Source organism: Papio anubis, chromosome 1 (genome assembly GCF_008728515.1).
Source record: "Papio anubis isolate 15944 chromosome 1, Panubis1.0, whole genome shotgun sequence".
NCBI classification, from domain to species: Eukaryota; Metazoa; Chordata; class Mammalia; order Primates; family Cercopithecidae; genus Papio; species Papio anubis.
This window is the reverse complement of record NC_044976.1, coordinates 210,854,150-210,878,099: the sequence shown is the minus strand read 5'-3', so window position 1 is coordinate 210,878,099 and position 23,950 is coordinate 210,854,150. Positions and strand designations below refer to the sequence as shown.

The following is a 23,950-nucleotide window of genomic DNA, read 5'->3' as shown; positions in this document are numbered from 1 at the left end:
CTGGATGACAGTGTGTTCAGCACGGTGGCATCCCAGGTTTTCCAGAAAGCCCTTCAGGAACAACTATTTCCATCATGTTTTAAGCAAGCACTATTTTAGCCATGAAATGAAGACCCCCCTCATGCTACTTCAAGTAATGGTGTGTATACGGAGGACGGGAGTGGTGGTGGTTGTAATCATATATACACAGGGGAGCTCAGGGAAATCTGGACAGCCAAGCCTGGAAAGTGGTGGTTCCGTATTGAAGGCAACTGCAACGGCAAAGTGGTGGATTTGCTCAGATAGTCTCAGTTGCTTGCCACATGCCTGCTTCTCACTCATCTCTATTAGCACTCTCTCAGTTATAGATTTTTATATGAATCTTGAGATAGGTGTCTTCTATCTACCTTATAGTTTCTGCTTATTCATTGTTTGTGTTACCACATAACTCCAGCTCACACAGGTTTCTCATGATTCCTCCAGTCTCTACAACAGAACCTTTTCATGAAAATACAGTGGGTCCTAGCATAACTTTGTTTCATTTTAACATTGGAGGAAAAAAATAGATTCCCATCTGGGGCCACTCTCTGTGTAGAGTTTACACGTTCTCCTCATGTCGATATGGGTTTGCTCTGGATACTCGGGTTTCCTCTCACATCCCAAAGCTGTGCACATGGAATGAAACGGTGTGTTTATGTGGTCCCAGTGTGAGTGACAGTGTGGGGGTGTGTGTGAGTGCACCCTGCAGTGGGATGGTGTCCTGTCCTGAGCTGGTTCTGGCCTTGCCCTAAGCTGCTGGGATAGGCTGCACGGCCACCCATGACCCTGAACTGGAATGAGTGGGTTGGAAAATGAGTGAATGAGTAAACATAAATCATTGTCAAATAAGAATGTGTAAAGTATACAATAATCATGCAAAGGCACAACAATAAAGGATGCAGCAAGAAAGCACTCAGTGAGCCGCCATATGTGCAATTGTTGGTTTTTTAAGCCACATGGTGATTGGGGGTGTTCCTTATGATTTTAGCTGTGAAAACATTTATTCCTTGATTGAACCTACCTATGGCTGCCTTCACTCACTGATTCCGAAATTGGGTAAATAATTATCTTACTTGTTTTTATTGATCTTAAATGTATGTGCAGCTCTCATTTATTTCAAGGTTTAATATTAGAAGTATTTTTCAGTCTTTTGTTAGAGGTTTGGTAACGTTTTTGTGACCAGAAATGTTACAGAAACTTAACTCTTTTTTTATATTAGTTAGCCTATGGTAAAATTGGTTTCATTATCATTTTGCTCAAAGTCAGTTTCCAAGAACCTATCCACTATATTAATTGAGGACTTACTATGCACAAACTAAAATTAAAAGGCTTAATTATTCCTCTTGAAAATACAAAAAGAGATTTTCCTCTCTTCCTTTTTCTTTAAGCATTTACCTTAGAAAACTTCTAGTTGTAATTATTTTCTTCTCCCTTTGAAATGTATTTAAATCCTTTTGAAGATTAGGTAGGACTTTCCTCAGCTCTGTTACCCTGGAATGTCTTCCCAAGGACCTGGCAACCATCTCTTTGAAATGTAAACATCAAAGGACATAGCACCCCCATCTCCCAGTTTCTGTGTCAGGGTAGAAGTCTGACTTCAGTGAGTATCTTGCTCCAAGTTGCAAAACTGCTCCTCAATATAAGATATGAGAAGTTGGCTTCTTCCTTTGGATAAAACCAATTAGCTAATACAGGTGGTCAGCCCCATGCCTAGGTAAAGTTAGGATGAACTTTGTGTGACAGTTGGTGCTGTCAAGGCCTCTTATTCGAGGACTAGTTATTGCTTACCTTGAAAACACGTATGTAATGGATTGTGGCTGCTTGGCTATATAAAAATGTGAGATTTCTTTCTGTCTTTGCAATATCGTAGTGGTGCACATTACATTCTGGTTTAATGCTATTAAATAAAATTTACGGAAGGCTGTAGGTTTGGATTGAGCTCCTGTACTGGGCCTCTACAGACCAAACCAAAATGGAGTCATTCATGCTAAGTGTCACATAGTCAAACAAGAGATTCACAACGACCAATCAGAAAGGGCTCAGCCAACCTGAGCCAGCACTACAGGAAAGAATGAAAGTAACCTAAAGTAACCTGATGTTAACCAATCCACTTTTTTGTATTATTCTGTTTCCTTATTCGGCAAGATGGCACCTTACAAAAACTAACTGTTTCACCTCACCTAACAGAGCTCCCTCTATTTTTAGACAGGATGCTGCCTGATTCATGAATTGCTAATAAAAGCCAATTCAATCTTTAAACTAAATTTGTTGAAGTTCTGTTTTTTGCCAAAACTTATTCAATAATAAAAGCGCTATTTTTTCCCGCTTCAACTCTCTTTAGGGAGAAGATTTCTCGGTAGGGAGAAAGTTTTCTTTTTAATTATATTTTCCCAAATACCTATCACATTTATTTCCTATGGCCACCTGACTGTTTCCTTTTTCTTTATTCAGGATCTGTGGAGAAAGACCTTTATTGGACAGCTCTCCTTTTTGAGCAAGCTTTTCAATCTAGAAACTGGCTGCCAGTGGAGTACCCTCTCCCTTTCCCTGTCCAATGTGTGAGGCCAGAGGTGAAGCAGGATCTTCTGTACTGTACATGGTGCTAAAGACTGTTCATTAGTAGGTATTTTGTTGTGAACTAAGTGACTCTCTATATGATACTTTTGAACATTTATGGAAAAATAGGGAATATAATGATGCTGGTTGGTTTCTCCAAATGTTACTGGATGTGTGGTGGAAAAAAAGAAATGAGTTCAATTCAGGGAGTTGAATTTCCAGGTGAAGAATCACAAATGACCTAAGAGCTTCCAGGTGTGCCCTGAAGGACAGCCTTATCTCCAATAGTTTCAGGGTTGAGAATGCTGAAGGCTGAATGCAGAACCTCATCTGATGATTGGCTAAATTACAGCACAAGTTGAAATTCCAGCCTCCCAGGGTGTCTACTGTTAAAGTGAGGGCATTGATTGGGAAAGAATGGAATCCTGTAATTTGAAATGGGGCCATGTGGGAAGACCCTGATGAATCTGGAGATACTCAGCCCCTAAATTCTGATGAACCTTCTTTTCCAGAGGGAGAAGTCTCCCCAGCCCCAGTAGAAGAGGCCTCCCCAACCCTCCTGACAGCAGCCTCCCTAGTGTCAGTGGTATTGGCCTGTCCACCTCTGTCTGAGGGGTTTAACCCTGCATTGCTTGAGGAAATGGTAATGATCTCCCCTGAGAGAACTGCCATGCAAGACAATTCTGATTCTCCTCAGGACTCATCCTCACCATCCCTCTTTGTTTCTAGACCTATGACTGGACTCAAGTCCCAGCAGGGCCCTAAAGGTGAGGTACAAAATATGACCCATAACAGGGTGCACTGAATTCCAAAAAAACTACTTAGGGTTATTAGTTCATACAAGCAGAAATCCCAGAAACATGTATGGGAATTATGGATGTGGAACATGTGTGGGAATTAAGGGTGTGGAAAAATGGTAGAAGGAACATAAAATTGGATCAGGCTGAATTTATTGATATGGGCTCAATAAGCAGAGATTCTGCATTCAGTGTTATGGCTTGGCAGAAAGGACTCTAGCTGGCTGGGTGAGACAAAGATAAAAAGATGGCCCACCATAAATGAACTAGAAATGCGTGACCTTACTTAGTTTAATAGAGAAGAAGAAATTCAAAGTCTTAAGGAGACTGGAAGATTAGAGTGGATTTGTCATTTACCTTACTCACCTATGACGGAATAATCCAGAAGACATACCTTTCACCAATACTTTGAGAAATACTTTGGATAAATAAATAAATGTTGAGGGGATACCCAGCATCTTTGTCGAGCTTTGTGGTTGCTCTTTTTTGTAGGCCCCACCTTACAATGGGAACCACAGTCATTTGATTGGAAAACCTAAATGCAATGGGAATAATTAGATCCCAGAATATGGCAGGAGTCAAGTGGTGGCGGTGGCACTTAACCACCAAAGGCAATGTAGGCATGGTTATTATAATGAACAGCAGAGTCAAAGCGGTGCCAGAATAGTCTGACTCCAGGAGACGTATGGTATTGGCTAGTTAATCATGATGTTTCTCAAAGTGAAATAGATAGGAAGCCTACTAAAATCTTAACTGATCTGTATAAGCAGAACATTTCTAGGCCAAAAAACAAAAGTCTAACTCAAATCATAAAAACAGAGAGATGTGGCCCCTCAATCAATCCCCAGATGAGCCAGTTTACAGACCTGGAACCCCATGAGTGAAGAAGAGGTCAGGTCCCCTGGAAGAACCACGGTATAATACTAAAAATTTATACTGTTAAATCTTTCTCCTATCCTTCTCCAAAGGGACCTATGGCCTTTTACAAGGATAATTGTACACTGGGAAAAGCAAATAATCAGATCTTTTGGGTCTACTGGACACTGGCTTTGTCTATCCACTGATTACAGGAGACCTAAAACATCACAGTAGTCTTCTCATTAGAGTAGGGGCTTGTGGAAGTCAGATGATCAATAAAGTTTTAGCTCAGATTTGTCTCACAGTGAGTCCAGTGGATTGTTGAACCTATCCTGTGGTTTTTGTTTTTTTTTTTTCTCCAGTTCTGGAATGTGTAATTAAAATAGACATATTTAGCAGCAGGCAGAATTCCTCCATTCATTCCTGACCTGTGAAGTGAGGGCTGTTATGATAGAAAAGGCCAAATGGAAGTCATTAGAACTGCCTCTACTTAGAAAAATAGCAAATCAAAAGCAATTCTACATGCAGAAATTAGTGCCACCCTCAGAAACTTAAAAGATGCAAGCATGGTGATTTCCACCCTATCTCCATTCAACTATCCTGTTTGGCCTGTGATAGACAGGCCTTGGAGAAAGACAGTGGATTATCATAAACCTAACCAAGTGATGACTCCAATTGCAGATTCTGTACCAGATACGGTTCCATTTATTGAGAAAATCAACTATCTCCTGGCACTGATATGCAGCTATTGACCTGGGAAATAGCTTTTTCCTCATCTCTGTCCATAGGGACCAGCAGAAGGGACCAGCAGAAGCAGTTTGCTTTTAGCTGGCGAGGCCAGCAATATACTTTCACTCTCCTACCTCAAGGGTACGTCAACTCTACAGTTCTATGTCATAATTTAGTTTTCATGGATCTTGATGACCTTTCTTTTCCACAAGATATCACACTGGCTCATTACATTAATCACATTTTGCTGATTGGACCTGGTGAATGAGAATTAGCAACCACTCTAGACTTATTGATAAGACCTTTAACTGTCAGAGGTTGGGAAATAAATCTGACAAAAATTCAAGGGCTTTCTAACTCAATGCAATTTCTATGTGTCCAATGGTGTAGGGCATATAGAGATATCCCTTCTAAGGTGAAGGTTAAATTGTTGCATCTGGCACCACCTGCAACCAAGGAAAAGACACAGCACATGTTGGGCCTCTTTGGACTTTGGAGGCAACATATTCCACATTTGGCTGTGTTATGCAGGGTCATTTACAAAATCACCTGAAAAGTTTCTAGTTTTGACTGCAGTCTAGAACAAAGCAAGGCTCTGCAATAGGTCCAGGTTACTGTGCAAGCTGCTCTGTTACTTGAGCTATAAGATCTAACATATCCAGTGGTGACTGATATATTAGTGGTGAATAGAGATGCTGTTTGAAGCCTTTGGCAGGTCCTTATAAGTGGATTGAAGTGCAGGCCTTTAGGGTTTTGGAGTAAGTCCCTGCCATCTTCTCCAAATAACCACTCTCCTTTTGAGAGACAGTTCTTGGCCTGCTATTGGGCATCAGCAGAGACTGAATGCTCAACCATGTGGCACCAAGTTACCATGTGACCTGAGCTGCCCATAATAAACTGGGTGTTATCTGACCACCAAGCAATAAAGTTAGGCACGCACACAGCTCTTCATCATCAATGGAAGTGGTATGTATGTGATCCAGCTCTAACAGTCTCTGAAAGCATAAGTAACTTACATGAAGAAGTTGCCCAATTGCCCATGCTCCTGCCTTCTGCTGCACTGCTTTCTCTCTCCCAGACTGTACCTATGGCTTCATGGAGAGTTCCCTATGATCAGTTGGCAGAGGAAGAGAAGAATTAGGCCTGGTTTACAGATGTTTCTGCATGATATGCAGCACCACCCAGAAGTGGACAGCTGTAGCACTACAACCACTCTCTGGGACATCCCTGAAGGACAGTTATGAAGGGAACTCCCAGTGGACGAAAATTCGGCCAGTGCACCTGGCTGTTCCCTTTGCTTAGAAGGAGAAATGGCAAGATGTGTGATTAAATCCTTATGTATAGGCTGTAGCCAATGGTGGTTTGGCCGGATGGTCAGGAACTTGGAAGGAACATAATTGGAAAATTTGGTGACAAATTTAGGAGACAGAAATGTGGATAGACATCTCCAAATCAGCAAAACTTGTGAAGATGTTTATGTTTCGTGTGAATGATCACCAAAAGGTGACCACAGCAGAGGAGAACTTTAATAACCAAGTAGATAGGATAACCCTTTCTGTGAATGCTACTCAGCCTGTTTCACCAGCCACCCCTGTCATTGCCCAATGGGTTCATGACCAAAGTGTCCTTGGTAGCAGAAATGGAGGCTATTCATAGGATCAGAAACATGGACTTTCACTCACCAAGGCTGACCTAACTATGGTCACTGCCGAAGGTCCAATCTGCCAGTAGCAGAGACCAACACTGAGCCTCCAATGTGGTACCATCCCTAGGTGATCAGCCAGCTACCTGGAGTCATGTTTATTACATTGGCCTGCTTCCACTATGAAAGGGGCAGTGTTTTATTCTGGAATAGACACTTCTCTTTGCCTTCCCTGTACACAGTGCTTTTGCCAAAACTACCATCTGTGGACTTACAGAATGCTTTATCCACCATCATGCCATGCCTCGCAGCATTGCGTGTGATTAAGGAACTCACTCCACGGCAAAAGAAGTGCAGCAATAAATGCACGCTCATGTAATTTGCTGGTTTAACCACGTTCCCCACTATTCTGAAGCAGATGGCTTGATAAAATGGTGCAATCGCTTTGTGAGGAGTCAGTTATAGTGCCAGTTAGCTGGCTATACCTTGAGTGCTGGGGTAAGGTTCTCTGTGCTCTACATCAGTGTCCAATACATGGTGTTGTCTTTTCCATAGACTGGATTCATGGGTCGAAGAATCAAAGAGTGGAAATGGAAGTGGAACCACTCACCATTACCCTAGCAAAATTTTTGCTTCCCATTTCTATGACTTTATACTCTGCCGGCCTAAAGGTCTCTAGTTCTGAGGGAGAAATGCTTTCACCAGGAGACATAATGATGATTCCACTGAACTGAAAGTTAAGACTGCTGCCCAGTCAGTTTGGGCTCCTTCTGGTTTTAAGTCAACAGGTAAAGAATGGAAGTATGGTGTTGACTGAGGTGATTGATTCAGACCACCAAGAAGAATTGGACTATTATTCCATAATGGAGAGAGAGAAGAGTAAGCCCAGAAAACAGGAGATCCTTCAGGTATCTTTTAGTGTCACCATGCCCTGTGATTATGGTCAATATAAAACTATAACAATTCAATGACCAGGACTCAAGGGCTACTAATGACCAGGCCCTTCAGATTTGGATCACCCTGCCAGGTGAAAAACCATGACCAGCTGAGGTGTTTGCTGAAGGCAAAGGGAATACAGAATGAATAGTAGAAGAAGGTATTTATAAATACCAGCTAAGAATAAGCAACCAGTTACAGAAATGAGGGCTATAACTGTCATGAGTATTTTCTCCTTGTTTTGTAATGAATATATTTGTGTGAATATATATGTGTATATATATGTATATATAATATTTGAATATATATGGAATATGTCTTATATATTTATAAATTAATTTATATCTATATAAATTAAGCAAATATTTTTCATTATCTTATTCCCTTATGTAACATAAGATGCATTGACTTTATATCATAGTATTTAAGTATTATTAATCTTACACAGAAGTAAAGTTATAAGATATCGATGGGAAGAGTTAACATCACTCAAATACTTTGCCTCCTCTTCTGGGGAAGGGATTAGTGTGTCTTCGGTTGTATGCAGGATAGTTGTATCACTTTAGGCAGAATTATGACCCTGTTAGTATCTTTAATTGAAGATCAAGTGTGGTTTAAAAACATGTGTATGGGTTGATTGATAAGAGGTAGAATCGTGGTGGTCATTTTATGTGTCAACTTGACTGGACTAGGGGATGCCTGGGTAGCTGGTAAAACATAATTTCTAGGTGTGTTTGTGAAGGTGTTTCCAGAAAAGATTAACATTTGAATCAGACTGAGTACAGAAGATCATCCTCACCAATGTGAGTAGGTACCATCCAATTTATTGAGAACACAAATAGAACAAAACTTCAGAACAATATATTTTCTCGTTCCTTATGGAGCTGAGACGTTCGTCTTCCTCTTTTTTTTCTTCTTGCTCTGTTGCCCACACTGGAGTGCAGTGGCACAACCTCAGTTCACTGCAACCTCTGCCTCTTGGGTTCATTCTTGTGGCTCAGCCTCCCGAGTAGCTGGGACTACAGGCACACACCACCATGTCTAGCTAATTTTTGTATTTTTAGTGAGATAGGGTTTCACCATGTTGATCAAGCTGGTCTCAAACTCCTGGCCTCAAGTGATCTGCCTGCCTCAGCCTCCCAAAGTGCTGGGATTAAAGGTGTGAGCCACCGCACCTGGCCTATTCATCTTCTGTTAACATGAGTGTTCCTGGTTATTGGGTCTTCAGACTCAGATCAGGACTTACACCATCTATGCCTCCATTCTTGGGCCTTTGAATTCAGACTAAATTACATCATTGGCTTTCTTTGTTTGCTGGCTTGCAGACGTCAGATTCTGGAACTTCTTGGCCTCCATTGTCCCATGAGGCAATTCCTATATTAACTCTCTCTCTCTTTCTCTCTCTCTCAACTCTAGAGAGAGAGCCTGTTTCTGTGGAGAATTCTTGCTAATGCAGCATTTTAAGAATTTAAACACAATCATGCTTCTGTAACAGAAAATCCTGAGATTCTTTCCTTTGATGGCAGAGATTCAAAGTAGTTTGGTTCCACTGCACAGCTGTGACCACTGGGCTTTGTGAAATCACTCTCTCTAGAGAAACTTCATGCAGCTTCATAAAATTACTTTTGTCTTCAGGATGGAGGTTTATTGGTTCTCTGCACAACTGGGAAATCATCCCTTTTGGACTATGGAGAGTCTTGATTAGCCCTTCCAAATTAGTTTTTTCTTCTTCTGTTGGAACTTTTAATCAGTACAGTTTGCCAGACATAAGGCAATATATCCAGAAAGTAGGATGCCACAAGCCTCTGCAGATAGTCATTTCCCAGGGAGCACATAATTTCTCACTTCATCTTATAAAGGAAAATAGTGGAGGAATGGAAACAAACATGTATTTAGACTTACTATGTTCCCAGTCCTTTGTGAGGAGTTTCATATGGAGTATTTCATTGAATATCAGCAACACTTTTACGATGCAGATAACATTTTTGAAAGGCCACCTGAAGCCCAAAAAGATTGAATAACTTGCCCAAAGGTAACATTGTATGAGGTGATGGGACTTGGATTTGAATCTAGCTCTGACTCCAAATGGTTGCTTTTCGTATTATAGCTGGTTGCTATCTACTCTCCTCCAATTAGACTTGAGCTAAAAACAGGACTGAAATGATGCTACATTCATGAGATTAATATTAATGCAGTAGAATCACTCCTTTGCTATCTACAGGAGGAGACAGTGTTAGTCTGTTCTCACACTGCTAATAAAGACATACCTGAGACTAGGTAATTTATAAAGGAAAGAAGTTTAATTGACTCATAGTTCCACATGACTGGGGAAGCCTTACAATCATGGCAGAAGGCAAATGAGGAGCAAAGTCATTTCTTACTTGGCAGCAGGCAAGACAGCTTGTGCAGGGGAACTCCCATTTATAAAACCGTTAGATCTCATGAGACTTATTCATGACCATGAGAACAGTATGGGGAAAACCACCTCCATGATTCAATTATCTCCACCTGGTCCCACACTTGACACATGGGAATTATTACAATTCAAGGTGAGATTTGGGTGGGGACACAGTCAAACTGTATCACCCAGTATAAACCACCTAGCTCTAATTTTGCTTCTGTAATGGAGAAACTATTTTTTAAAATTCCTCTGGGTGTTTTTTCTCCCATATTAATGCATTTTTTATTTTTACTCTCTCTGTTTCTCTGTAGTCTTTACTACCATTAAAGCAAATCAGTGACATTTATTGCCATAGTGAAAGGTAGAGAGATACATCTGAAGTCCATAGGGCAGGAGAGAAAAAGGTAATCCCTGGGAATATTACTTCTGGACAGGAAGGGGAAGTAGAAATTCTTCCTGGGTTATAGGGCAGGGACAGGATCCTTCAGCAACCTGGTGTCCAGCCCTCAGGAATTATACGCCAAGCTGAAGAGGACAGGAACCAGTGAGAAGAAACAAAGGCTCTTCTACAATGCTGAGAGACTCCATAAATTTCCATATGCACGCACATCTATGGGGAAAGATAAGGAAGGCAGACACTTTGGAGGAAAGAAACACTGTAGGTAAGAAGTCAAAACTTAGATTGTGAGATGTGAAATGCTATTTACCAGAAAAAATAAAATTACATTATACTGGAAAATTCCAAGATTTCTTACCAGCTGCTATAAGTAAGGATAGGGCCTCCAGATTAGGATGAGAGAAATTATAGAAAGAGGAAAAGTCAACATTTGTAGTACATCCTTCATGTATAGTGTATTAATTTTAGATAATGCTGTGCTTTCATAACTCATTCTTTTGAGTTATTAATAATGGCTCCTCTTAAAATACAAAGAGATTTTCTGGTAGGCATTGAATGTCAAGCTATGCTAAGTATCAAGACCATGACATGAATCAGGTTACTGTGACTCATCTCATGTACCTAGAGAGACCTGCAAGGATACAGAAGAGACTGATATCATAGTGTCATGGTCTGTGGGGTAAATCCCTAATGAGAGAAGGCAGGACTAGGAAAAACTCTATTTTATAGAAACCTAAGTCAAGGCCCAAAAAGTGGACACCTGGGCCTTGGGTGTTTGGGAAAAGCTGCAGAGAGGACAGGGAAAGGTGTGCCAGGGGGTGGGACTGGGGGAGAGACCTGTGAGCAAACTTCTCCTTAGCTCTGCATGATGTTGCAAAAGTGTGTGAATTTTGGCTCCAGACAAATCTGAGATTAGATTCTCCCTGGCCACTAGTGCCTGATGCCTTTGGACAAACGTATCTGCATAAAGGGAGAGCATTGCTTGAGGACGTAGTGAGAATTAAATGAGAAAACATTTGTTAAATGCCCAACACTATGCTTGTCACAGGGTAGCTACTGTGCCCATAACTGTAGATTTTAATGTCTGAAAGTGAGGGCTACACTAATTTGCTCTGGAGGTTTCCCTGAGCAGATGGTGAATAAGTGTCAGAAAATGAATGATATACTCTGTGTCACGGGTGGCCCAGAAGCATGTGGTGGCACGTGTGGTTTATATCTCTTTATGAGTGTTCTGAGTCACTCTGAACCCAAATGACAGCTGTGTGTAAGCAATTCCTGCTGGCAGGCTTACTGGTCTAGAAAGCCAAAGAGCAACAACAATGCCCACCCCCCAACTAAAAAAAAAAAATTCCCCAAACCTCATTACCATTGGGACTTGTTAGCTTTGTACCTTTCTGTGAAGATGATTTGATTTTTGGCTCCTCCAACTGATTTAACTATGGCTTTGCCAGTCTGTCCTATCTATTAAGTTAGAGCAAAAATCTTTTCAAGTGTCAGCCAGGGGAATCCATCCAGAGTTCTGGAGGTCCTGGCAGCACTAACTGGGAGAAAAGAGGAACGCATGCTTTCTTCCTGAGACTCTGACTTAGTACACTGGAGTTGCAGTGACAAAATACCTGAGACTGGCTAAGTTATAAAGAACAGAGATTTATTTCTCACAGGTCCGGAGGCTGGGAAGTTCAAGGTCATGGTGCCTGCATTCAGTTCTGGTGAGGGCGGCTGTCTGCTTCCAAGATGGTGCTTTGTTGCTGTGTATGGCAGGACAAAAGGGACCTAAGTTAGTTTTCTCCACCCCTGTGACAAGGCACTAATCCATTCGTGAGGACAGATCTCTCATGACTCAATCACTTCCCCATAGGACCCATCTTTTAATACTATGACAATGAGGACTACACTTTACCATAAATTTTGAAAGACAGGCAAATTCAAACCATAGCATTCTGCCCCAGTCTCCCCTAAATTTGTGTCCTTCTCACATATGAAATACATTCATTCCATTCCAATAGCCCCTCAAATCTTTACTTATTCCAGCATCAACTTAAAAATCTGTGTCCAAAATCTAAACTAAATATCATCTAAATCAGGTACAGATAAAACTTGTGGTACGATCTCTCTGATTCAAATTCCTTCTCCAGCTGTCAGCCTGTGAAATAAAGCAAGGTACTTTTAACATACAGTAGTGGGACAGGCATCAGATAGACATTCCCATTCTAAGAAAAAGTAACGGAAAGGCAGAAAGGGGTAATAGGTCCTGAGTGAGTCTAAAACTCAACAAGGCAAACAACATTCAATCTTGAGATCTGAGAATAATATTCTTTGACTCCATGTCCCTTATTCCAGACACACTGGGGCAGGGGTTGGGTCCCCAAGACTCCAAGGGATCCTACTCCCATGGATTGCCTGAGCTCAGCTCATGCTGAAGCTGTTATGGGTTAGACTCAAGTGCCTGGGGCTCCCCCAGGCTGCCACTGCACACTGGTGGCCCTACATGTCTCAGATCTCATAGGCTGCTCCAACCTCATGCCTCTTCTGGGCATTGCTCTGGTGGGAATTTTCAGTGGCAGTCTTCTCCTGGTAGAAGTTCTCTGCCTGTTCTCCAAGGCTCTCCAAGGCATCTTTTGAAATCTAGGTGGAGGTAGTCATGTTTCCACAGATCATGAACTCTGTGTGCCTGCAGAGTTAGCATCACATGGATGCCACCGTGTAATACAGCTTGTACCCTGCTGAGTGGCTTGAGTAACAGCTAGGGCAGCCAAGAAATGCTGCACCAGAATGCAGGGAGCAGAGATTTGAGGTGGCCCTGGGCAGTGAGGCCACAGGCACCTTGGGTCCCTCTTTTGAAACTGTTCTGCCCGCGAGGCCATGGCACTTTGGGCCTGTGAGAGTGGGGTATCCACAAAGATTTCAGAAACGCCTTTGCGATTATTCTTTCATTGTCTCAGTGAATAGCACCTGGCTTCCTTCTATCCATATTAACCTCCATTTCAAACAGTTGCTTAGCCACACCCTTAATATTCGCTCCAAAACACACTTTCTTTTTCTTTACATGGCCAGGCTGAGAATTTTCCAAATCTTTAAGTTCTATTTCTATTTTGATAATAAATTCCATCTTTAATTAAGTTATGTCTTTTTGCATTTTTTTTTTTTCACAAATAGCACTTTTTATTTGTCACTATTTGAAGTCTGAACTTTAAACAGATTCTTGGACGAGTGGTTCATATCCATCAGCTCATGCAACTTTAGCACCTGTCTCATCCCCAGTGGCTTTTCCAGAACTACTGCCTTCACCATGAAGCTCCGTGAGCTTTCCCAATTCAAACCTGGCTTCTTCAGCACTTATACTTTCTAACGAACACTTCATGGAGAGGATAAATAGATTGGCAAGCCTTTTCTATGTCTTTTCCAATGCTGTCTGGAATCAATTTATTGACTACTTCTTTCAAGTCATTTGTCTGCACCTCTCGGGTCATGATTTCCATCATCTTCCGGATTTGGCAGACCTGTTGGTGCTGAGCATAAGAAGTCTCCCATATCTGATTGTTGCGTTTTTTAGTAAAACCAACACAGAACAGACGAAGCAAGTAACCATCGGTAGTCATGACATCAACATGAGCTTCAATCATTGTCTGCCACTTTTTGACCATGGAACACATTTTGTCACGGGTAAGATCCATGCCATGGAAGTTAGTCGGGCAGTTTTTGCCCTGAACATCTTCAGTAATCAGCTTGAATTTTCTAAATGCAACTTAATCATTCTGCAAATCAGCAAGACTCACTTCAAACACATGACCCTTGAGACCACCAGATACAATTTTGGTTCCTTGGGTCCTGGTGACGAGCGTCTTTCCAATATTTCTTATATTGAACATAGCAGGTGCTTTCACATCACACCAATCTTTCTTAGAAAATGGACCAACCACTTTCTTCTTGGCTCCCTTTTTGCCGCCTTTTGTAAGGCGCTTGTTCTTGCCAACCGCCATGGTGCTGATTAGAGAGCCAAAAGGCTCTTTTTGCGTTTTTCTATATATAAGCAGTCAAGAGAAGCCATGCAGCACCCTGAGTGGTTTGTTGAGATACTTTTCATCAAATATTCTAGTTCATTGTCCTTAGGTTCTGCCTTCCACAGAGTACCAGGACATGGATAAAATTCAGCCAAGTTATTTGCCACTTTATAAAAAGAGTGGACTTTCCTCCAGTTTCCAGTAAGATATTCCTCATTTTCAAATAAAACCTCAGCAGAATGAACTTTACTGTCCGTATTTCTACCAACATTCTGATCATGACCACTTAGAAAATCTCTAAGATGATTTAGGCTCTTCCTACAGCTCTCTCCTTCTAAGCCCTCATTAGAATTGTCCTTCATTCACAACAATCTAGGCTTTTTCTAGTACGCACCTTCAAACTCTTTCAGTCTCTATGCATTACCCACTTTCAAAGCTGCTCCGCATTTCCAGGTGTTTGCTACATAACACCCTACTTCTGGTACCAGTATCTGTCTTGGTCACATATTCAAAGCACAGAATTGTGATTTACTCTTCTATCAGAACACTTTATTCTACCACTTATTTCCGTTTAGAAGTGAAAGAGGTAGACCAGACTAGGAATGCAAAACTTGGAGTTTATGAGAAAGGGTGATTTGGATTTTCTTCCTGTGCATATATAACCCAAGTATCTCTGACTCTCTGTGCATTTACACTTGCTGTTGCTCTTGCCAGCACCTGATTTAGGTTAAGTTTTAGCTGTTGTCCCATCCTAACTGCCTATCTCTTCTGTCCACTGCATACTCCCCAGTGACCCCTGTTTATGTCTCAAAGCAGTCAGAGTATTGGAACTTTTTTTAAGTTCGAAGGAAGAACTTGAAGAAGGACATTGCACAAAATATTCCACTTTTGCTCTTTATTTAAAGGTGCTTTCCACATGGCAGTTGCAAAATTTCTTTATCTTTTCATTGTTCCTCTTCCTTACAATAAACCTCCTACTCATTCACGTGAGACCATGAACGCCACGTTTTCCTCTCTCTTCTACATCAAATTCCCCAACTACTAGTGTATGCACCTAGAAAAGAGTATCTCTAGCATGCCTTGGTTTCTCTTATAAGTGTATTTAAAATTTTTTATTTATATTAATCTTTCTATGTAATAAATGGTAATCAAATTAGAAAGAGAAAATAGGCAGCTATGTGATAAATACAGACCAATATAAAATGCTGGAAAAGCCTACCATCTATGTTAGAAAAGTGCTTGCAAAAATAAATGCTGTTTTGAGTGGAAAATGCAGCTCTATAAAGGAATCACTTCTCAGTTAAAGGATCAGAGCTGAAGGTTGCCAAGGTTGGGTCTTGGGATAAATACACCCAGTGGAGAAGCCTGTCCTTCAGGCCAAGGCATGCACACATTTCAACTTCCAGGAGAACTGACTGATTGATATGGTGAGGGGACAGGAATAGAAGTTTAGTACTATTGCCTCAAGTTGGACAGCTCTGTGGTGCCATTCATATGCCTGTCTGCCCATGGGATCAGGCTGGGATTATACCTTAGGTGAAACTATGTCTTTACTGAACTTCTTTCCTCTGCCCAATCCTTTGTCTCTCATTTCTTTAGAGGGTCTTTTTGAGGGGGATCCCACAGTAAATCACAGCACAAAAATCCCCATTTCAGACTTCTGGGAAACACAATCTAAGACACTTGCTGTGGTATATGTGGAGTGATGGAGTGGGCAGCTGGGCTGTGGTATATGCAGAGTGATGGAGTGGGCAGCTGGGCTGTGACTTACAGGCCAGTGGTCACATTCATGCAATCCTTCCTTTGTGGTTGTGGTTTTTACTACCAGATTGATGGTTACATATAGAGTATTGCAAAAATGACCACCACTTTTCGAGGCCACCATCACTTGTGATGGTGAATGACTTCTTGTGAGATCTGGATGTTTAAAAGTGTGAAGCACCTTGCTCTCTCTTGCTCCTGATTTTGCCATGTCGCATGCTTGCTGCCCCTTATCCTTCTGCCATGATATGATTTGGATCTGAGTCCCCCTCCAAATCTCATGTCAAATTGTAATCCCAAATGTTGGAGCTGGGGCCTGGTGGGAGGCGATTGGATCATTGGGGCAGTTTTTCATGGTTTAACACCATTTTCCTTGGTGCTGTCATCATGATAGTGATGAGATCTGGTTGTTTAGAAATATGTACCACCACGCCTCCTTCCTTCTGCTCCAATCATGTGAAGTGATGGCTCTCCCTTTGCCTTCACCATGATTGTAAGTTTCCTGAGGCCTCCCCAGAAGTCAAGCAGATGCTGCCATGCTTCATAGACAGCCTGCAGAACTGTGAGCCAATGAAACCTCTTTTCTTTATAAATTCCCCAATTTCAGGTATTTTTTTACAGCAATGTGAGAACAGACTAATACATGCCCTGACTGTAAGTTTCCTGACACCTCCTCAGAAGCCAAGCAGATGTCAGCATTATGCTTCCTGTATAGTCTACAGAACCATGAGTCAATTAAAACTCTTTTTTTTATAACTTACTCAGTCTCAGGTATTTCTTTATAGCAATGCAAGAATAGCTTAATACACATGGTCAATGAGTTATATCTGTTTTTACAAAAGAGGAAACTAATGCTCAGAGAAGGAATGTAATTTGCCCAAGGTGTAGTTAGCAGATGGATTTGAAGGTAAGTTTGCTTGACTTCAATGACTATCATTAGGTAGCTCTTGGAAATGTAGGCTTCTTGTCACAGTATGTACCTTTCAAAACTGTATGGTTGGACAAATCTATGCATACTATTTAATATTCTTTTAATCTTGGCCTCCAGGTCTTACATGGAACTTCAGATCCATAAGAAATTTCCAAGCAATTATTATTTCCACATTTCAGTTTAGAACAGCATTTCCCTGTTTTTGTATTAGGGGACAGACTTCTAAATTTTCAAACATGCCTTTCAGTCATCTGTCTTCTAAACTATATCCTCCAGCATAAACTATGTCCTCAATAAAACCTATTATATTTTATACAAATATTTCTTCTGCACCTCTTTGTGTCCGTCTGTGTCCTAAGCTCTGGAGAGGCAAAGAAGAATAAAGTAGTCTATTCTTTCAAGGAGTCACATTTTAGTGAAGACAAAAAATATACACATAATTTTTTAAAACCACACACAACTCATAAATGAAATATGGAAGTGTTAAATGGAGTACTAAAACTAGTCTGGTGAGTGAAGCGGTAAAGTGATCAGAAGGTTTCCTTGGAGGAGGCGATACCTAAACTAAGTCTCAAAGGAGTTCACCTGGCTGGGTGGGGTTGGGTGGGGTTGAGTGAGTACAGTAGACAAGGGTCAATAAATGCTGTAATGTATAAACTCACAAAGTTCAGGAGCCAATATAGTAAAAGTTTATATGTTGTTCATGTTAGAGTTTGATGCAGACATTTCTGTTGAGAGGGTGGGTATGAGACTCTGTCCCTAAAGTTATTGAGAGATCAAGGCTGACAGATGGTCTGCATCTTGGATACAGACGCCTTCTGATGTCTCATTGACATCCAGTAGGGAGAGAAGACAGGATGTAGAGAGCACATGTGCATCTTAACCACTTCCCTATGCATCACTTCCTTGAAGGCTGCATTGGTGAGCCTAACCACATGGCCTGACTGTGAGGATGGGGACTTTGTTTTGTTAACTGCTGTATTCCCCACAAAAGGAGCAGTAAACACATTAAATGCACAAGAAATGTTTGTCAAATTTATTTGTGATTGAATGTATCTTTGCACTATTAGTACAGCATCTACCACACAGTGCCATTCTATAAATATTGGTAGAAATGAAGTATAGTTTTCTATCTTTTCTTTTTACCTATGTTAAAAATTATTAAAATGTACTAAAAATCTAACACACTGGAATATATGAATTTCTCAGTTATGAACCCAAGAATTATGACAGGTTAGAAAAATTCTGGGAAATATTTGTTTGTATGGGCACCAAAGTGGAACTTCAGCTCTATCAGCAATAGAATCCTTCCTTCTTTCTCTTCCTCCCTCCCTCCCTCCCTCCTTCCTTACCTCTCTTTCTCTCTTTTCCTCCTTTCCTTTATTCCATTTCTATAGACCTGAACATATTCCATAGTGCTTCTGTCCTATCTGTTTGGGGGAATACAGAGATTTGCTGGACACAACTTTTGCTTTACAAAAGGAATCTAGACATATTACCAAGAACAAGAACACAAGGCAAACAGTGACAAACACCACATTAGAGCCATAGATAGAACCACCCACTTACCTAGTCTATGTGGCTGAAGAGGGGCTGGCTCAAAAACACCTCCCACATCAGCTGTACCTTTTCGCCATCTGGAGTATCTGGTACACCTACAGTTCAGGTGCCACACTCCACTTCGAGTTTCAGCGAGAAGAAAGTGGCAGAGGAGATGACTGGGTGAAAGTCTTCTACTGGCAAAGCCATTATTTTCACATCAACATCTTACATCTCCCAAGGGATATTTCTGGTCATAAATATGTACCTGAAAGGGATACTTCTCATGAACCATCTTCTTGATTGCCAGGCCCAAGGATTAGAATTGCACATATCAGAAGGATAATTTTCACTCCCTTTAAAAAGCAAATTACCTATAAGGCATATAAATAGCTGTTCCCACAGAGGCAGCTGAGTTTGGAGAACATACTACCAGCAGGGGTTATTGATATTTTTATGTGATCAGGAAAACTGCCTTAAACAAATTTTCCTTCCTAGTGAGACATTCATCAGTCAGGCCATCAAGTCAAAAAGGCCCAAGTTCTCAAGAACCTTGTATTACATGGATCATGAAATTCTTCAGCAACTTGAGGAATATGATGTTCTTGTAGTTCTGGGAATTTGTATTCTGTAACAAGTAGTACAGGGCCCATTTATGGTTCCCAAGAGCACCAAGGTAAATGTCAAGTTAATATCATTAGAAAAAAATAAAAAAGACTCCCACATTTATCTTTTACGAATAAAGGCAATTTCATCAGTAAGGCAATAAGGACAGAAAACATATCTGGCTGACATATTAGTTGAGTGGTTGTCTATGTTTTTAATTTCAAAGAAACTCAGAAAGAACATGGAATATCTTCAATTGTGATCATTCAGCTAGCTGTAGGGGAGTCAAAACTCCACCTCCATCCTCTTTGGGTTCTGCCTGGACGCTAAAGTTCAGTTGATATAGACAGATTAACAGGAGAAAAGCATACAAATTTATTTAATACAAGTTTACATGACACAGAAGCCTTCATAAGAAAATGAAGACCCCAAAAAAGCAGCTAGAGCCACTCACTTGCATACTGAATTGGACAACGAACACGGTTGCAACTATAATGAGGCAAAGGGGCCTCGGCTAGGGTAGTTAATTGGGTAAAGAAGTGACTAAGAAGATAAGGGTTAGTTTAACAAGGTCAACTTGTGGAGCTCTCTCTTGGCTTCAACTTTCTGTTCCTGATGATAAGAGCATTGCTTTTACAGGGAGCTCATCTTTCAAATGGGAATGCCACCTCCTGCTTTTAAGAAACACAAAAATGGTCAGCAGGATCTTTTTGCACCTGCTGTTTTTTAAGTACCTTGAACAGCAATAATTATGATGCCAGAGCAGCATATTTTGGGGATGGCGTATTCTTAACTCCTTCATCACCAATAACTACGTTGCAAGCATTTCAAAGAGGATCTTCACTGTGTTCATCTCTAGCCTCTTTCTACTCTTCCAACTGAGTTGACTTCTATTTTTATGATGTTGTTTTCACTACGTGAACCAAATTATTAGTGTCACTCATGAAAAGTCACTAAATGGCATTTATTTACTTTAAGGCTGATAGGAAATACAAATAGTAATTTAGCTGAGAAGAAACGTGTCTGTTTTCCTGCAAACTGTTGTATAATAATGCTCAGTTGGGAGGTAATGGGTAAACTGCAGTCATTCCTTCAAGAAACCCAACCTGCCTTCCATGGACCTACTTAGCAAAAGCAGTAAGAGCTGCCCATTCCTTGAAGCTGTGGCTCCTGTGACTCTAAGATAATTCTTCCTGGAACTTGTTTCTAATCCAGGATACTGTTGAGATGCCCCTGAAGGTTCCTTAATAAACAGTCTAAAGGTATTCATTTGATTAGGATTAGAAAGTGAATCTATATTTTAGGTTCTATGACAAACATTCAGAGTCACATTTTTCGTTTATTAGAATGACAACTTTCCAGGTTATGTGGTGATTCAGAGATCTGAATCTGGATTTCCATTCTGCCACTTACCAGCTATCTGCCTTTGGATGTCTTGCTAAACTGCTCTGGGTTTCACTCAGGTGCTGATTTTTAAATTAAAAAAAAGAATGTTTTCCTTTTTGACTTCAAAGTATGTTTTATGACAAGAAATAAGAAAAAGAATGTAAACATGACATTTAAGCTATAAACTATTATTAAGATAATTCAATAAATAGGGTGCCTGTATGACTGCTTATGTTTACATCTGTGTGGTGATAAATCCTATTTGCTCTATATATTTAAAATAACTAAGACTAGATAAAACAAACCACAATACCTTTTTGTCCCCATAATTTTTAGCTCCGGAAGTATGTTGATTTGGAAGCAAATTAACCTGATGCTTGGAGATCTCAATGACTGCTTGCTGTGTTAAAGTGGCTTGGGATAAAACTTGAGTTTAATACTACTCAAGGTTTCTCTTCCTCTCAAGAAAGAGAAGATGATCAGTTTCAGAGACGGCACATTTGGAGACAATGTCTTGCCTCTTCATTAAAAGCTTGGACAAAATTTTCATAGACTTTATGTGCAGAAAGCACAGATGCACAGACGTTATGAGGGCAAACAAGTGTCTTTCACTGAAGAGAGCTTTTAGTGTCTCTCAATAAACTGCCTCAGTAAATTAATTTATTAACATTAATGTATAGATTCCTACATGAGATCAACAAACTGACTTTTTAAAAAATGGAAAGAGTCAAATTTGGTCTACATTCCTCTAAATGATGAATTTTACTAACTTTTAGTTACTGAAGTAACCAGTTTTGGAGTATCAGATAACTTTAGTCAGAATATAAATTTGGTAGATCAAAGATCTGGCTCTTGATAAAGTAAGATAAACAAAGATACAAGTTCTTTAAAAAGAGGTCATATCCAGAAGATACTTGCATTCATATGTTTCGCACAGCACTATTTACATTATCAAAAATATAGAATCAGCCTAAGGGTCCATCAACCATCAATGGATGACTGGGAAAAAAAATGTCATATAAGTGGCTGACAAGATGACCGAATAGGAACAGCTCCGGTCTACAGCTCCCAGCAAGATCAACACAGAAGGCAGGTGATTGCTGCATTTCCAACAGAAGTATCTGGCTCATTTCATCGGGACTGGTTAGACAGTGGGTGCAGCCCCCAGAGGGTGAACCAAAGCAAACTCAGAAAGTCCAAGGGGTTGGGGAACTCCCTCCCTGGGCCAAGGGAAGCCATGAGGGATTGTGCCCTGAGGAACAGTGCATTCCAGCCCAGATACTATGCTTTTCCCACAGTCTTTGCAACCTGCAGACCGGCAGATTCCGTTGGGTGCCTACACCACCAGAGCCCTGGGTTTCAAGCACAAAACTGGGTGGCCGTGTGGGCAGACACTGAGCTAGCTGCAGGAGTTTTTTTTCATACCTCAGTGGCACCTGAAATGCAAGACAGAACCATTCACTGCCTTGGAAAGGGGACTGAAGCCAGGGAGCCAAGTGGTCTAGCTCAGTGGATCCCACCCTGATGGAACCCAGCAAGCTAAGATTCACTGGCTTGAAATTCTCGCTGCCAGCACAGCAGTCTGAAGTTGACCTGGGACACTTGAGCTAGGTGCAGGGAGGGGCATCTGCCATTACTGAGGCTTGAATAGGCAGTTTTCCCCTCACAGTGTAAACAAAGGTGCCAGCAAGTTCGAACTGGGTGGAGCCCACCACAGCTCGCAAAGCCACTGTAGCCAGACTGGCTTTCTAGATTCCTCCTCTCTGGGAAGGGTATCTCTGAAAGAAAGGCAGCAGCCCCCATCAGGGGCTTATAGATAAAACTCCCATCACCCTGGGATGGAGCACCTGGGGGAAGAAGCGGCTGTGGGCACAGCTTCAGCAGACTTAAAGGTTCCTGCCTGCCGGCTCTGAAGAGAGCAGTGAATCTCCTAGCACAGCACTGAAGCTCTGCTAAGGGACAGACTGTCTCCTCAAGTGGGTCCCTGAGCCCCATGCCTCCTGACTGGGAGACACCTCCCAGCAGGGGTCGACAGACATATACAGGAGAGCTCTGGCTGGCATCTGGCAGGTGCCCATCTGGGAAGAAGTTTCCAGAGGAAGGAACAGGGAGCAATCTTTGCTGTTCTGCAGCCTCCACTGGTGATACCCAGGCAAACAGGGTCAGCAAACTCCAGCAGACCTGCAGCAGAGAGGCCTGTTAGAAGGAAAACTAACAAACAGAAAGGAATAGCATCAACATCAACGAAAAGGACATTCACACAAAAACCCCATCCAATGATCACCAAATCAAAGACCAAAGGTAGATAAATCCATGAAGATGAGGAAAACCCAGCTCAAAAAGGCTGAAAATTCCAAAAACCAGAATGCCTCTTCTACTCCAAAGGATTACAACTCATCACCAGCAAGGGAACAAAACTGGATGGAGAATGAGTTTGATAAACTGACAGAAGTAGGCTTCAGACAGTGGATAATCACAAACTCCTCTGAGCTAAAGGAGCTTGTTCTAACCCAATGCAAGGAAGCCAAGAACTTGAAAAAAGGTTAGAGAAGTTGCTAACTAGAATAACCAGAATAGAGAAGAACATAAATGACCGGATGGAGCTGAAAAACACAGCACGAGAACTTCGTGAAGCATACACAAGTATCAATAGCCAAATCGATCAACTGGAAGAAAGAATATCAGAGATTGAAGATCAACTGAATGAAATAAAGTGTGAAGACAAGATTAGAGAAAAAAGCGAAAAAGAACAAACAAAACTTCCAAGAAATATGGGACTATGTGAAAAGGAGAACCTATATTTGGTTGGTGTACCTTAAAGTGATGGGGAGAATGGAACCAATTTGGAAAACACTCATCAAGATATTATCCAGGAGAACTTCCCCAACCTACCTAGACAGGCCAACATTCAATTCAGAAAATACAGAGAACACCACAAAGATACTCCTTGAGAAGAGCAACCCCAAGACACATAATCGTCAGATTTACCACGGTTGAAATGAAGGAAAAAATGTTAAGGGCAGCCAGAGAGAAAGGTCGGGTTACCCACAAAGGGAAGCCCATCAGACTAACAGTGAATCTCTCTGCAGAAACCCTACAAGCCAGAAGAGAGTGGGGGCCAATATTCAACATTCTTAAAGAAAATAATTTTCAACCCAGAATTTCATATCCTGCCAAACTAAGCTTCATAAGCAAAGGAGAAATGAAATCCTTTACAGACAAGCAAATGCTGAGAGATTTTGTCTCCACTAGGCCTGCCTTACAAGAGCACCTGAAGGAAGCACTAAACATGGAAAGGAAAAACTGGTACCAGCCACTGTATAAACATAACAAATTGTAAACACCATTGACACTATGAAGAAACTGCAACAACTAATGGGCAAAATAACCAG

General features: G+C 41.2%; 1 long non-coding RNA gene and 1 pseudogene across 5 annotated transcripts in view; one reads left to right on the top strand and one right to left on the bottom strand.

Annotated features, from left to right (window-relative positions):
* Positions 1-20,979, top strand: part of LOC103880511 — a 48,922-nt gene extending 27,943 nt beyond the window's left edge. For 2 of the 5 annotated variants that reach the window (XR_002519154.2, XR_002519160.2), the window contains one exon: positions 2,470-2,735. This is a non-coding gene — a long non-coding RNA (uncharacterized LOC103880511). Of the gene's footprint in view, positions 1-2,469; positions 2,736-4,910; positions 4,999-17,144; positions 17,322-20,894 lie in introns of those variants that run through there. The other 3 variants (XR_002519158.2, XR_002519159.2, XR_002519157.2) reach the window with 3 other exon arrangements.
* LOC116271690 lies at positions 10,022-16,544 on the bottom strand (annotated as a pseudogene).
* Positions 20,980-23,950: the final 2,971 nt, after the last annotated feature.